Here is a 13,452-nt window from a genome sequence, read left to right on the forward strand (position 1 = left end):
CCTGCCTGTCGATAATATTTTCTAAAATCAACAACTTATCTGTCGATATTTTGATTTATTAAAATTGACAATGTTGCCATTGATTTTTAAATAAAAAAATCACAACATTGTCGTCGATTTTTTTTGTCTATTTTAAATTAAAAAAGCGACAACAACACTATCGATTTTAGTAGCCATATTTTTTATTAAAATATTTTATTTGGAAATAATAGATAGTTAATTCAAATAAACTTTTAAATATAGAAATAAAATTTAAATACATTTCATTAATTGGACAGTGTTTGACGCATGACATATTTCAGATTCTATAACCCATATAGTTTAGAATCCATCAAGTAAAAGTAACATATCACTAGAAATATATTTTAGGAGGACTATTACCACTGTCCAACATCTTTTTTACTAAGTGAACAAAATATGCATTGTAAGCTAGGGATAGCAAATGTGGCCTAAGTTCTTCGAACACTGCATCTCTTTCGGCTTGTAAGCAGTGCTTGACACAAATCTACATTTAAAGATAGAAATAATTGAAAATATTAAAACTACCAGCTACTCTAAAAGAATGTGAAACCAACTTTTTCTTTACCCTTAAATAAAGATAGAAATTTAGCAAGTTAGCAACATTATATACCTGCAGAACCTGAGAAGAAATGTGAGACCTTGCAATTTTAGGAATTTCCCCTTCATCTTTTGCAGAACTTCTGTCACTAACCTTGAGTTATACAAAAAATCCAAAGTAAAACATGAACAAGAGAAAGAAAACAAAGATAAGGAATTTCATTACTGAAAATCTTTCCTATATATACATACTTCGCTCTATCCTCTTTGGCAATCTCATGACGCCTCATCTTTTCCCATAGGTGTGCAAGCTCTTGTTTACAATTATTTATTTAATTAACCATAATATCCCAAAGCTAGAAAGATTTTAACTAAACATATCAACATAATCCAAAGCTAAAACTTGAATCTGCATAAATTTATCTGAGAAAGTTCAGAATCCATGTAGTAGAATATTTATATATAATTACTTACCTCTCCATTCATATACTTTATGTAGTAAACCAAAAGTTCTTAGTTCCTAGTTTGTTTTTCCTATGAAGTACATTGTGTATTTATGTTTGGTATTCACTCTGAAATAACATTCACACCTGCAAAAACATATGACCAAGCCAACTAGAATTTTTCAAAAAAAAAAAGATACTGTTCCAATTTTCCAGCCATTCAAAAGCTCTAGCATTGGGAATATGAAACAAATGGAAGTTGTGATAACAATTTAATCGGCAAGTGCACTGAGTTGCATCAAGTAATACCACGGTGAGTGGGTTAGCGTTCCTACAAGGATTAATGGATTAAGAAAGCAATGATCAATTGATTATTCTAGTTAGACAATTCATATTTGGATGATGATTAATCAAGAAAAGTAAATTGGAATTGAATCGAGTTGGAAAAGAAGTAAATGAAAGCAATAACATGACAAAAATATAAATGACGAGAATGTAAATGACTAGAAGTTAAATTGCAAGAATTGTAAATATTGGAATATAAATGGAAAGAATTAAAGTGAATATAGGTAATAGAAAAGGACAAAGTAAAGAATAAAAGTAAATACATCAATGAAAGAAAATTCTAAAGCAAGATAAGAAGATAATAATGGAAAAAAATATTGGGGTAGAGAGATGTTGAATCCTCAAGATCAAGAGCTTTTCATCTCCACTTCAATCATACAATCAATGATGTCTTGGCAAATTATATGTAATTGAATTTTAATTCCTTGGTAATTCAATTTTTCTTGACTTGATTAATTACCAATTCCTTGATCAATTACTCATGAGAAGAGATGAAGCACCTTTTCTTATTTATCACCACACAATTCTTCAAGATTTAGATAGGAATGATCCTTGTGAATTGTTGTGATGGTTGTGGGCTTGATTGTTTGGGATTCATGAACATTTGTTCTAGCCAATGAATTTTCAATTTAAGCATCAATATGTGGTGTGCCATAAGCTCATTTAGGGACCAATATAAAGCTCAAAAGTGCAGTCTAAGAAGTGTGGCTTAAGGTTGAAATATGAGGTTTCATACGTGGCATTGGAGACTCCATTCAAATGGAGTATGAGACACCACAAACCAACTTGAAATGGAGCTTCCTGTGCTTGTATTGGCGTTGGAGACTCCAAGAATATGGAGTTGGAGACGCAACAAACTAACTTGAAATGGAGCTTCCTGGATTGTGCTTGTATTGGTGTTGGAGACTTCAAGAATATGGAGTTGGAGACACACTACAAAAAAAAATGAGTTTAAAATGGAATTGATATATTATGGCATTTTTGGTTGCTTCCATAATTAACTTTGTGCTTGGTGGCGGTTCTGGTGATTATGACAGTTTTTAACCGCCATTTTCACACGTATATAAAACAAAATAACTGCAACCCTAGCTCATTAAACGAAACACATCATACGGCGTTCTCGATCTCCCTTCTCTCTCTCCTTCGTCTGCTCCGTGTAAAGAAGCTCTCCGACAACGCCGTTCTTCCCTCTCGGGCTTCTCCTCTCTCCGCCGGTTACGATTTCTCTAGGTACCTCTCCCTCTCAAGTTAAACTGAAATAGTTACTGATTTGTTTCTCTGCAGCTCCCTCTCAAGTTCTTTAGAGAAGGCAAAATCGAAACTGAAATTACTGATTTCTTCATTTTTGCTCGGGTTATGGTTTTAAAATTGTTTTTGTTGTTGATTTTTGGGGGTTTTTGTTTCTTTACAGCTCCGCGATCGGGTCTTGTGTTGAAGCATTCGATTGACGTTGGTGCGGGGGTGATTGACGCCGATCGGGTCTTGTGTTCAACCAGTCGACGATCTCAAATCTTGGATCTTGGATCTTCCTTCCTCAGATCTGCCGTCGACACTGCTTGCAAAGCCGGCGAGGTTGTTTTCATAACCTTACCCCCTCTTCTCTCTCTCTCTCTCTCTCTCTCAGATATAGTGTGAATATCTAGTGTTCTGAACTGGTTATGTTGATTAAAGACCATTTCTTATCTGAACTATTTTGTTATGTTGATTCAAATATCTAGTGTTCTGACTTGTTTAAATTTGCATTTGTATCCATTTCTGATTTAGACAAGTTTGGGTTTGTTAAATTATCTTATTTTGTTAAATTTGTTTGCTTTGACTGAATTTTTTTGGTTCAGACAAGTTAACTGCTCTTTTTTCTTTGATTCATTACTTTTTTTTCTTTGATGTATGATAATTTAACTATATCCAGCAAAATATATGTTGAGTTAGAATTATTTTTCTAGCTTATTTTTCAATGAACTTGATATATAAGTTGCTAAATCATTATCTGGATGAGATGCCTAGTTTCTTCTCCTAATGTTCTTCGTTGATGCTTATGAAAAATGTTAATTATTTGAGTTTTCATCAAACAAAGATAAATTAAAATTTAGCTAAATGTTTTACAGTACTACTATATATTGGATATGCAAATAATTTTTTATAGTTAATCAACAGTCCATTGAAATAAGAATAAATAAAAGTGATAGGTATTAAAAGTAAACTATATTTAACCTAAGAAAAAGTGGACACAACATAATTGTCTTTAATTTGCATGCCAATCCCAAAGCATTGGTGTTGAAAAATAAAGGGTTGGTAATGGTATTAGCCATTCTTCTCTCACGTATGCAAAATCTGCTTCAGTCTGACTGTAGCAAATAGCTTTGGTTTTTATTTTTTTTGGTCTTGAGTAGCTTGCTATGTAGTACAAATATATATGTTACAAAGTCCCATAATGAATGGTTTGGCTAGTTATTTTTTGCTTATTATTATTTTGTCACATTATCTGAATTATTTTCAAACTTGTTTTTGACTAATTAGATGTTATAGGGTGAAGAAATTTACTAACTACTCTCTGCATAGAAACTGTATATAAAAAGCTTTTTCACAAGCCTCACTCACATCCTAAATTATATGCGGATTTTAGTGTCAAATTCAACATAAGCTACATTTATGATGGATGAATTTATTTTTGCTGTAGTTTTTGAGCTTATTAACTAGTCAAAAATTGACATTGATTATAGTTGTTGCTATTGCACTCAATCGCAAGCTGATTTTAATAACTCACTGCAACTTGAATGCTTTCAAATGACATATGTAAAACTACAGTAAAAGGTTACTTATGTCTACCAAGTACTCTAATATATAGAATATCTTGTTCATGTGGGTGACTACATTGATTATTGTAGGTTTGTTGATGGTTGAGTTTATCTTTGCTGCAATTTTTTGAGCATATTTATTGATATATAGTTGCTGCACTCAGTTGCAAAATGTTTGTAATACTAAAGTACATTCTGATCTACTGTACTACAAATATGTGCCAATATATGTACCACCAATATATTTATGACATTTATATTAATGGATGAATTAATTTTAATTCTTTTTAACCTACATTAACAAAATTGATACATGTTTTATGGTTTAATTGGAGGGAGAAGGAGATAACAAGTTGGGACAGCAGACCTGAATCCCAATTTGAATGCTTAAATACTTTAAAACAATATGCATGACCTTAATTCTTCCACCCCTATGGTTATGAGCATCAAGGATGGTAGTGTGTAGTCTGCCTATAATATGTGTGAGGGTCTTCGTCTTCTTCGCTTGTTTTTGTTGCTTTTTCTTTTAGAGGGGGCGCCACTGGGTTTTGCTTAAATTTTGCTTGAGTTATGGGTTAGTGTGGGGGTGTCTAGAGGGTGGTTTAGGGGATTGTAGTTACTTTTACTGTTTTAAGGGTTCATGACCTCCCGTTCTGACTGAGAGGTGCCCCCGCTGTAGGTATGGCCGAGCGCTTCGTCCTTCCAAATCAGGCTCAGCGACCGCTAGCCGACTTTGTTGATCATTATGCTTGGGTGTCTTCCGACGTGAGGGACACCCCTTCCAAGGTCACGAACGAGGGCCTTCAGGATTTGTGCCAGGCAGGGCTCTTATGTGGGGGTGGTCCCGAGGAGGTGTTTTACCAAGCTTATGTTCCTGTAGCTCGGGAGCGTGTCTGTCAGAAGAACTTAGCAGCTCAACGAGTTGCCGACTGGCTGTGAGTTTATGAACCCATGTTCATGATTTTGGGGGTTCGTTTGCCCTTCTCCCCTTTCGCCATAGGTTTGTTGAATCGTTGTGATGTTGCTCCATCACAATTGCACCCAAACAGCTGGGCTACCATCCGATGCTTCGAGATGGTTTGTGAATATCTGGAGCTTCCGACTTCTGTAAATATTTTCCTCTACCTCTTTCTTCTCATGAACCCTTCTCGCCAGGGGAAGGCAAAAAAGGGATATATGTCTTTTAGGGCCCAACAAGGTCGTAGGATTTTTGGCCTTTTTGAGGATTCCTACCATGGCTTCAAGTCTACTTTTTTCAAGGTTAGGCCCATTAAAGGTCATCAACCTTTCTGGCTTACTGTCAAAGGGAAGAGGCAGATCCCGACTTACTGAAGCTTTGGGGCGGGATCCGATTATTTGATAAAAATTTCTTCCAATTGGTTGAGCCCAGAAGATCGTAACATTGCGGACATGTTGTTGGCAATTTTTGGCGAGAAAAATCTTAACCCTCGTGTGGTTATGGGGGACCGGGAGGCCGGTCGGTCGTATGTTGGTGAGTCTTTTATCTTTTGCATTTTTAGCACTCTGCTCTTCTTTTACTTATACCTTTGTCTTTTTGCTTGTAGTTTCCATGGATAGTGGGAAGAAAACCCTGGCTGACCTGATGAGCCTCATCCAAGGGGATGACGAGGGTGGTGACGATTCCTCGGCGACTCCTTTGGCAAGTCAAGACCAGGGGGATGTTGGGAAAAGTAGCGGTCGGGTTAGTGGGGCCGTCCAAGGTCAGTCGGAGAGGGTTGAGGTCCCTCCTGAGAACACCTCGGGGGAACCCGAGTGTGGAGGCATAAGTTTCCTTTGATGAGGAGGATCTGGGGTTTGGTGATGACTTGAAGGTCGTCAGCAACCCTAAGAAAAGGAAACGTGATTCCGGTAAGACACTTTCGATTATGGAGAAAAACTTCGATGCTGGGGGTTTCATTGAATCCCAGTTACTCCCTGGCACCAACGAGTTTTTCCGTGATGCCGATCTTTCCGGGCAGGCAAGGTAGATCTATCGCAGCCTTCTTCGAGTAGCAACTATTGTCAAGAAGGTAGAGCCTGTCTTGGGAAATTATCATGCTATGGAAGTGAAGCTTTGGGACTCCCAAAAAGACCTGACAGATTCAAGGTCTCGGGAGGAGTCTTTGAAGATAAAGTTATTTGAGCTGGAGAAGAAGGCAAAGGAATATGCCGAAGAGGCTAATAGGTTGGTGGAGCAGGACACTGCCTTGATGAAGGACTTAAACGCTTCTCGTGGTGAGATTGCTGCAGCTAAGAAGAAGATTGAGGAGTTGGAGGAGAAGCTGAAGTTGGCGAAAAGCTCAGCAGAGGACTACTCGTCAGGAGATGGTTGCCTTGAAGAAGAAGAATAATGAACTTGCAAAGAGGGCCCGGGAGGCCGTGAAGTTGACCGAAGAAGGGATCAAGCTCCAGGTGGCGGTGCTGGCTCCTGATCTCGATCTTTCCCAAGTTGGAGCTCTCAAGACTGTTGAAGGTGGGAAGATTGTTGATATCCTGAAGCCCTGAAGTGGACGTCTCTCTTTGTCTTTTGTTCTTCCTGCCTTTTACTTTGTGATTTTTCCCTTTTGTTTCTAGGCCTGTTTAGGCAGCTTCGTCTGTAATGAACACTTTAGCTTTTATTTCAATGTTGTTTTCATTAGTGGTTATTCGCCTGTTCGGGCCATCGCGGCTTTGCTTATTTTATTGCTTTCGTTTATCCGGGGCGTCGTGGCCTTTTTTGTTTACCGCTTTTATGGTATTTACCACTTTTTGTTACTTGCTGATTGTTTTAAGCTTAGGTCCCTTTGGTTCTCGGGGTGATCAGTCCCGAGTTTCCGTTAGGTCGACCGTTCGTCATTTGCACCATTATGTCGTTTTGTCATAAATCTTGCAAAGAAAAAAGTTTATTATATATATGCATACGTGAAACTTTAAAACAGAGGGGTAATGCGATATATAAATAAAGGAATAAAATTAAAGGAACTAAAGCGGATGTGTCAGTGTTGCCAGGCCATCAGGTTGCTTCCCTCTACGAGTAGAACCATTTTAGGTTTGCCATTTTCCATGTCCTCGGCACCTTGCTTCCATCCAATTTTTCTAGCTTGTATGCACCTTTGCCGAGGACTTCTTTTACTCTGTAAGGTCTTTCCCAATTTGCAGCCAACTTGCCTTCTCCTGGGGTTGGTGGTCCTATGTCATTACGTCGTAAGACCAGGTCGTCTTCCCCGAGGCTTCTCTTCAGCACTTTAACGTTGTATCTTAGTGCTATCTTTTGTTTGATTGATGTTTCTGTTAAGTGTGCCATTTGTCTTGTTTCGTCAATCAAGTCTTTCTTGATTGCCTCATTCCCTGCCTCAAGAAGTAATCTTGGGCTTGGTTCCTCCATCTCGACTGGGATGATAACGTGATGAGCGGATAATTTATACGCTTTTTGGTATTGTTTTTAGATAATTTTTAGTAGGATCTAGCTACTTTTTGGAATATTTTATTAGTTTTAAGCTAAATTCATATTTCTAGACTTTACTATGAGTTTGTATATTTTTCTGTGATTTCAGGTATTTTCTGGCTGAAATTGAGGGACCTGAGCAAAAATCTGATTCAGAGGCTGAAAAAGGACTGCTGATGCTGTTGGATTCTGAGCTCCCTGCACTCGAAATGGATTTTTTGGAGCTACATATACCCAAATGGCGCGTTCTCAATTGAGTTGGAAATTAGACATCCAGTATATAATAGTCCATACTTCGCTCGAGTTTTGACGACGCAAACTGGCGTTCAAACGCCAACTTCCTACCCTATTCTGGCGTTAAACGCCAGAAAAAGGATAGAAGCTGCAGTTAAACGTCCAAACTGGCATAAAAACTGGTGTTTAACTGCAAGAAAAGTCTCTACACATGAAAGCTTCAATGCTCAGCCCAAGCACACACCAAGTGGGCCCGGAAGTGGATTTCTGCATCATTTACTTATTTCTGTAACCCTAGTAAATAGTTTAGTATAAATAGAACTTTTTACTATTGTACTCGTATCTTTGGAACATCTTGGGATTATTCTTAGATCATCTTTGGAACGTTTTTCCTTAGACTTGGAGGCTGGCCACTCGGCCATGCCTAGACCATTTTCACTTGTGTATTTTCAACAGTGTAGTTTCTACACCTCAAAGATTAAGGTGTGGAGCTCTGCTATTCCTCGAGTATTAATGCAAAGTACTATTGTTCTTCTATTCAATTCAAGCTTATTCGTATTTTAAGATATTCATTCGCACACAAGAACATGATGAATGTGATGATCAAGTGACACTCATCACCATTCTCACTTATGAACGCGTGCCTGACAAACACTTCCGTTCTACATGAAAACAAGCTTGAATGCATATCTCTTGGATTCCTGGACCATGCGTTTGATTGTCTCTCCTTACAACAGAGCCTTTAATTCTCTGAGATCAGAGTCTTCGTGGTATAAGCTAGATCAATTGGCAGCATTCTTGAGATCCGAAAAGTCTAAACCTTATCTGTGGTATTCTGAGTAGGATCTGGGATGGGATAACTGTGATGAGCTTCAAACTCATGACTGTTGGGCGTAGTGACAGACGCAAAAGGATCACAGGATCCTATTCCAACACAAGTGAGAACCGACAGATGATTAGCCCTACGTAACCCGTAACTAGACCATTTTCACTAAGAGGACGGGAGGTAGCCATTGACAACGGTGATACCCGAACAGACAGCTTGCCATAGAAAGGAGTATGAAGGATTGGATGAAGGCAGTAGGAAAGCAGAGATTCAGAAGGAATAACGCATCTGCATACGCATATCTGAAATTCCCACCAATGAATTACATAAGTATTTCTGTCTTTATTTTATGTTTATTTATCTTTTAATTATCAAAACTCTATAACCATGTGAACTCGCCTGACTGAGATTTACAAGATGACCATAGCTTGCTTCAAGCCGACAATATCTGTGGGATCAACCCTTACTCACGTAAGGTTTATTACTTGGACGACCCAGTGCACTTGCTGGTTAGTTGTGCGAAGTTATGAAAAAGAGTTGAGATTACAATTGTGCGCACCAAGTTGTTGGCGCCATTGAGATCACAATTTCGTGCACCAAGTTTTTGGCGCCGTTGCCGGGGATTGTTCGAGTTTGGACAATTGACGGTTCATCTTGTTGCTCAGATTAGGTAATTTTCTTCTTGTTTCAACCTTTATTTTATTTTCAAAAAGTTTTCAAAAATCTTTCAAAAAAAATTTTTTCTCTTCTTTTTCATTTTTCCGAGAAAAAATTTCGAAAAATTACAAAAAAATTTATAAAATCATAAAATCAAAAAAATATTTTGTGTTTCTTGTTTGAGTTAGTGTTAATTTTTAAGTTTGGTGTCAATTGTATTTTTTTTCTAATTTTCTAAAAATATTTTTTTCGAAAATTCATGCATTGTATTCTTCATGATCTTCAAGTTGTTCTTAATGAGTCTCCTTGTTTGATCTTCATATTTTCTTGTTTTGTCTTTTGTTGTTTTTCATATGCATTTTTAAATTCATAGTGTCTAAACATGAAAAATCTCTAAGTTTGGTTTCTTGCATGTTTTTTTCTTTTCTTGAAAATCTTTCAAAAATAAGTTCTTGATGTTCATCATGATCTTCAAAGTGTTCTTGGTGTTCATCTTGACATTCAAAGTGTTCTTGCATGCATCATTTGTTTTAATCCAAAATTTTTATGTGTTGAGTCATTTTGTGGTTTTTCTCTTTCCTCATTAAATTCAAAAAAATCAAAAAATATCTTTCCCTTATTTCTCTCATAAATTTCAAAATTTTGGATTGACTCAGTCAAAAATTTTTTAAGAGTCAAGTCAAATTTTCAATTTAAAAATCTTATCTTTTCAAATCTTTTTTTAAAAATCAAATATTTTTCATTTTTATTTCATGTTTTTTGAAAAATTTTTAAAAATTCATTTTCAAAATCTTTTTCTTATCTTTATTTCATAATTTTCGAAATTATTACTAACAATTAATGTTTTGATTCAAAAATTTCAAGTTTTTTACTTTCTTGTTAAGAAATGTTCAATCTTTAAATTCTAGAATCATATCTTTTAGTTTCTTGTTAGTCAAGTCATCAACTTCAATTTTCAAAATCAAATCTTTTTAAAATTTCTTTTTCAAATCTTTTTCAAAATAAATTTCAATCATATCTTTTTCAAATCATATCTTTTTCAAACTTTAATTTCAAAATCTTTTCTAACTTCTTATCTTTTCAAAATTGATTTTCAAATCTTTTTCAATTAACTAATTGACTTTTTGTTTGTTTTACTATTTCTTATCTTTTTCAAAACCACCTAACTACTTTTCTCTCTCTAATTTTTGAAAATCACCTTCCTCTTTTTCAAAAATCTTTTTATTTAACTAATTGTTTTAACTTTTAATTTTATTCCTTTTCTTAATTTTCGAACTCTAACAATTTTAAAATAAAAACAAAAATATTTTCCTTTTCTTTTCAATTATTTTTGAAAACTCTCTCTCTCTCATCTCTTTCTATTTATTTATTTAATCACTAACACTCTTCTCTTCTTCTTATGATTCAATCCCTCTCTCCCTCTCTGTGTTCGAATTCTTCATCTCTTATCTCTACATTATTCTTCTATTCTTTTCTTCTTCTACTCACATAAAGAAATCTCTATACTGTGACATAGAGGATTTCTCTTCTTTTCTGTCATCTTCTTTTTCATATGAGTAGGAGCAAGGACAAGGACATTCTTATTGAAGCAGATCCTGAACCTGAAAGGACTCTGAAGAAGAAGCTAAGAGAAGCTAAAGCATAACAATCTAGAGAAAACCTTACAGAGAATCTCGAAAAAGAAGTAATGGCCGAACCCAACAACACTGCAAGAAAGATGCTTGGTGACTTTACTGCACTAAATTCCAACTTCAATGGAAGAAGCATCTCAATCCCTGCCATTGGAGCAAACAAATTTGAGCTAAAGCCTCAATTAGTTTCTCTGATGCAATAGAATTGCAAGTTTCATGGACTTCCATCAGATGATCCTTTTCAGTTCTTAACTGAATTCTTGCAGATCTGTGATACTGTTAAGATCAATGGAGTTGATCCTGAGGTCTATAAGCCTATGCTTTTCCCTTTTGCTGTAAGAGACAGAGCTAGAATATGGTTGGTCTCTCAACCTAGAGATAGCCTGAACTCTTGGGATAAGCTGGTCACGGCTTTCTTAGCCAAATTTTTTCCTCCTCAAAAGCTGAGCAAGCTTAGAGTGGATGTTCAAACCTTCAGGCAGAAAGAAGGTGAATCCCTCTATGAAGCTTGGGAAAGATACAAGCAACTGACCAAAAAGTGTCCTTCTGACATGCTTTCAGAATGGACCATCCTGGATATATTCTATGATGGTTTGTCTGAATTGTCTAAGATGTCATTGGACCATTCTGCAGGTGGATCTATTCACCTGAAGAAAATGCCTACAGAAGCTCAAGAACTCATTGAAATGGTTGCAAATAACCAGTTCATGTACACCTCTGAAAGGAATTCTGTGAGTAATAGGACACCTCAGAGGAAGGGAGTTCTTGAAATTGATGCTCTGAATGTCATATTGGCTCAGAACAAAATGTTGACTCAGCAAGTCAACATAATTTCTCAAAGTCTGAATGGTTTGCAAAATGCATCCAACAGTACTAAAGAAGCATCTTCTGAGAAGAAGCTTATGATCCTGAGAACCCTGCAATGGCAGAGGTGAATTACATGGGTGAAGCCTATGGAAACACCTATAATCCCTCATGGAGAAATCATCCAAATTTCTCGTGGAAGGATCAACAAAAGCCTCAATAAGGCTTTAATAATGGTGAAAGAAACAGGTTTAGTAATAGCAAGCCTTTTTCATCATCCTCTCAGCAACAGACAGAGAAATCTGAGCAGAGCTCCTCTAGCTTAGCAAACATAGTCTCTGATCTATCTAAGGCCATGGTGAACGAAATTGTGATCATCAATGGCGCCATCAACATGGTACGCTCAATTGCAATCTCAACTCTTTATCACAACTTCGCATAACTAACCAGCAAGTGCACTGGGTCGTCCAAGTAATAAACCTTACGCGAGTAAGGGTCGATCCCACGGAGATTATTGGTATGAAGCAAGCTATGGTCATCTTGTAAATCTCAGTCAGGCAGATTCAAGTGGTTATGGATGATTTATGAATAAAGCATAAAATAAAGATAGAGATACTTATGCAATTCATTGGTGAGAATTTCAGATAAGCATATGGAGATGCTTTGTCCCTTCCGTCTCTCTGCTTTCCTACTGTCTTCATTCAATCCTTCTTACTCCTTTCCATGGCAAGCTGTATGTAGGGTTTCACCATTGTCAATGGCTACCTCCCATCCTCTCAGTGAAAATGTTCAACGCGCTCTGTCATAGCACGGCTATTCATCTGTCGGTTCTTGATCATGTCGGAATAGAATCCAGTGATTCTTTTGCGTCTGTCACTAACGCCCCACAATCGCGAGTTTGAAGCTCGTCATAGTCATTCAATCCTTGAATCCTACTCAGAATACCACAGACAAGGTTTAGACCTTCCGAATTCTCTTGAATGCCGCCATCAATTCTAGCTTATACCACGAAGATTCCGATTAAGAAATCCAAGAGATAAACATTCAAGTCTTGTTTGCTTGTAGAACGGAAGTGGTTGTCAGGTACGCGTTCATAAGTGAGAATGATGATGAGCGTCACATAATCATCACATTCATCATGTTCTTGGGTGCGAATGAATATCTTAGAACAAGAATAAGCTGAATTGAATAGAAGAACAATAGTAATTGCATTAATACTCGAGGTACAGCAGAGCTCCACACCTTAATCTATGGTGTGTAGAAACTTCACCGTTGAAAATACATAAGAACAAGGTCTAGGCATGGTCGAATGGCCAGCCTTCCAAAGAGGGTTCAATCATAAAAACATGATCAAAAGATTCAAGTGATCAAAAGACCCCTAAGACAATAGCAAAAGGTCCTACTTATAGAGAACTAGTAGATAGGGTTTACAGAAATGAGTAAATGACATAAAAATCCACTTCCGGGCCCAATTGGTGTGCGCTTGGGCTGAGCATTGAAGCATTTTCGTGTAGAGACTCTTCTTGGTGTTAAATGCCAGCTTTTGTGCCAGTTTGGGCGTTTAATTCCCATTCTTGTGCCAGTTCCGGCGTTTTACGCCAGAATTCTTGAGCTGACTTGGAACGCCTGTTTGGGCCATCAAATCTCGGGCAAAGTATGGACTATTAACCATTGTTGGAAAGCCCAGGATGTCTACTTTCCAACGCAGTTAAGAGCGCGCCAATTGGGCTTCTGT

The sequence above is a fragment of the Arachis hypogaea genome, chromosome 1 (genome assembly GCF_003086295.3).
Source record: "Arachis hypogaea cultivar Tifrunner chromosome 1, arahy.Tifrunner.gnm2.J5K5, whole genome shotgun sequence".
NCBI lineage: Eukaryota > Viridiplantae > Streptophyta > Magnoliopsida > Fabales > Fabaceae > Arachis > Arachis hypogaea.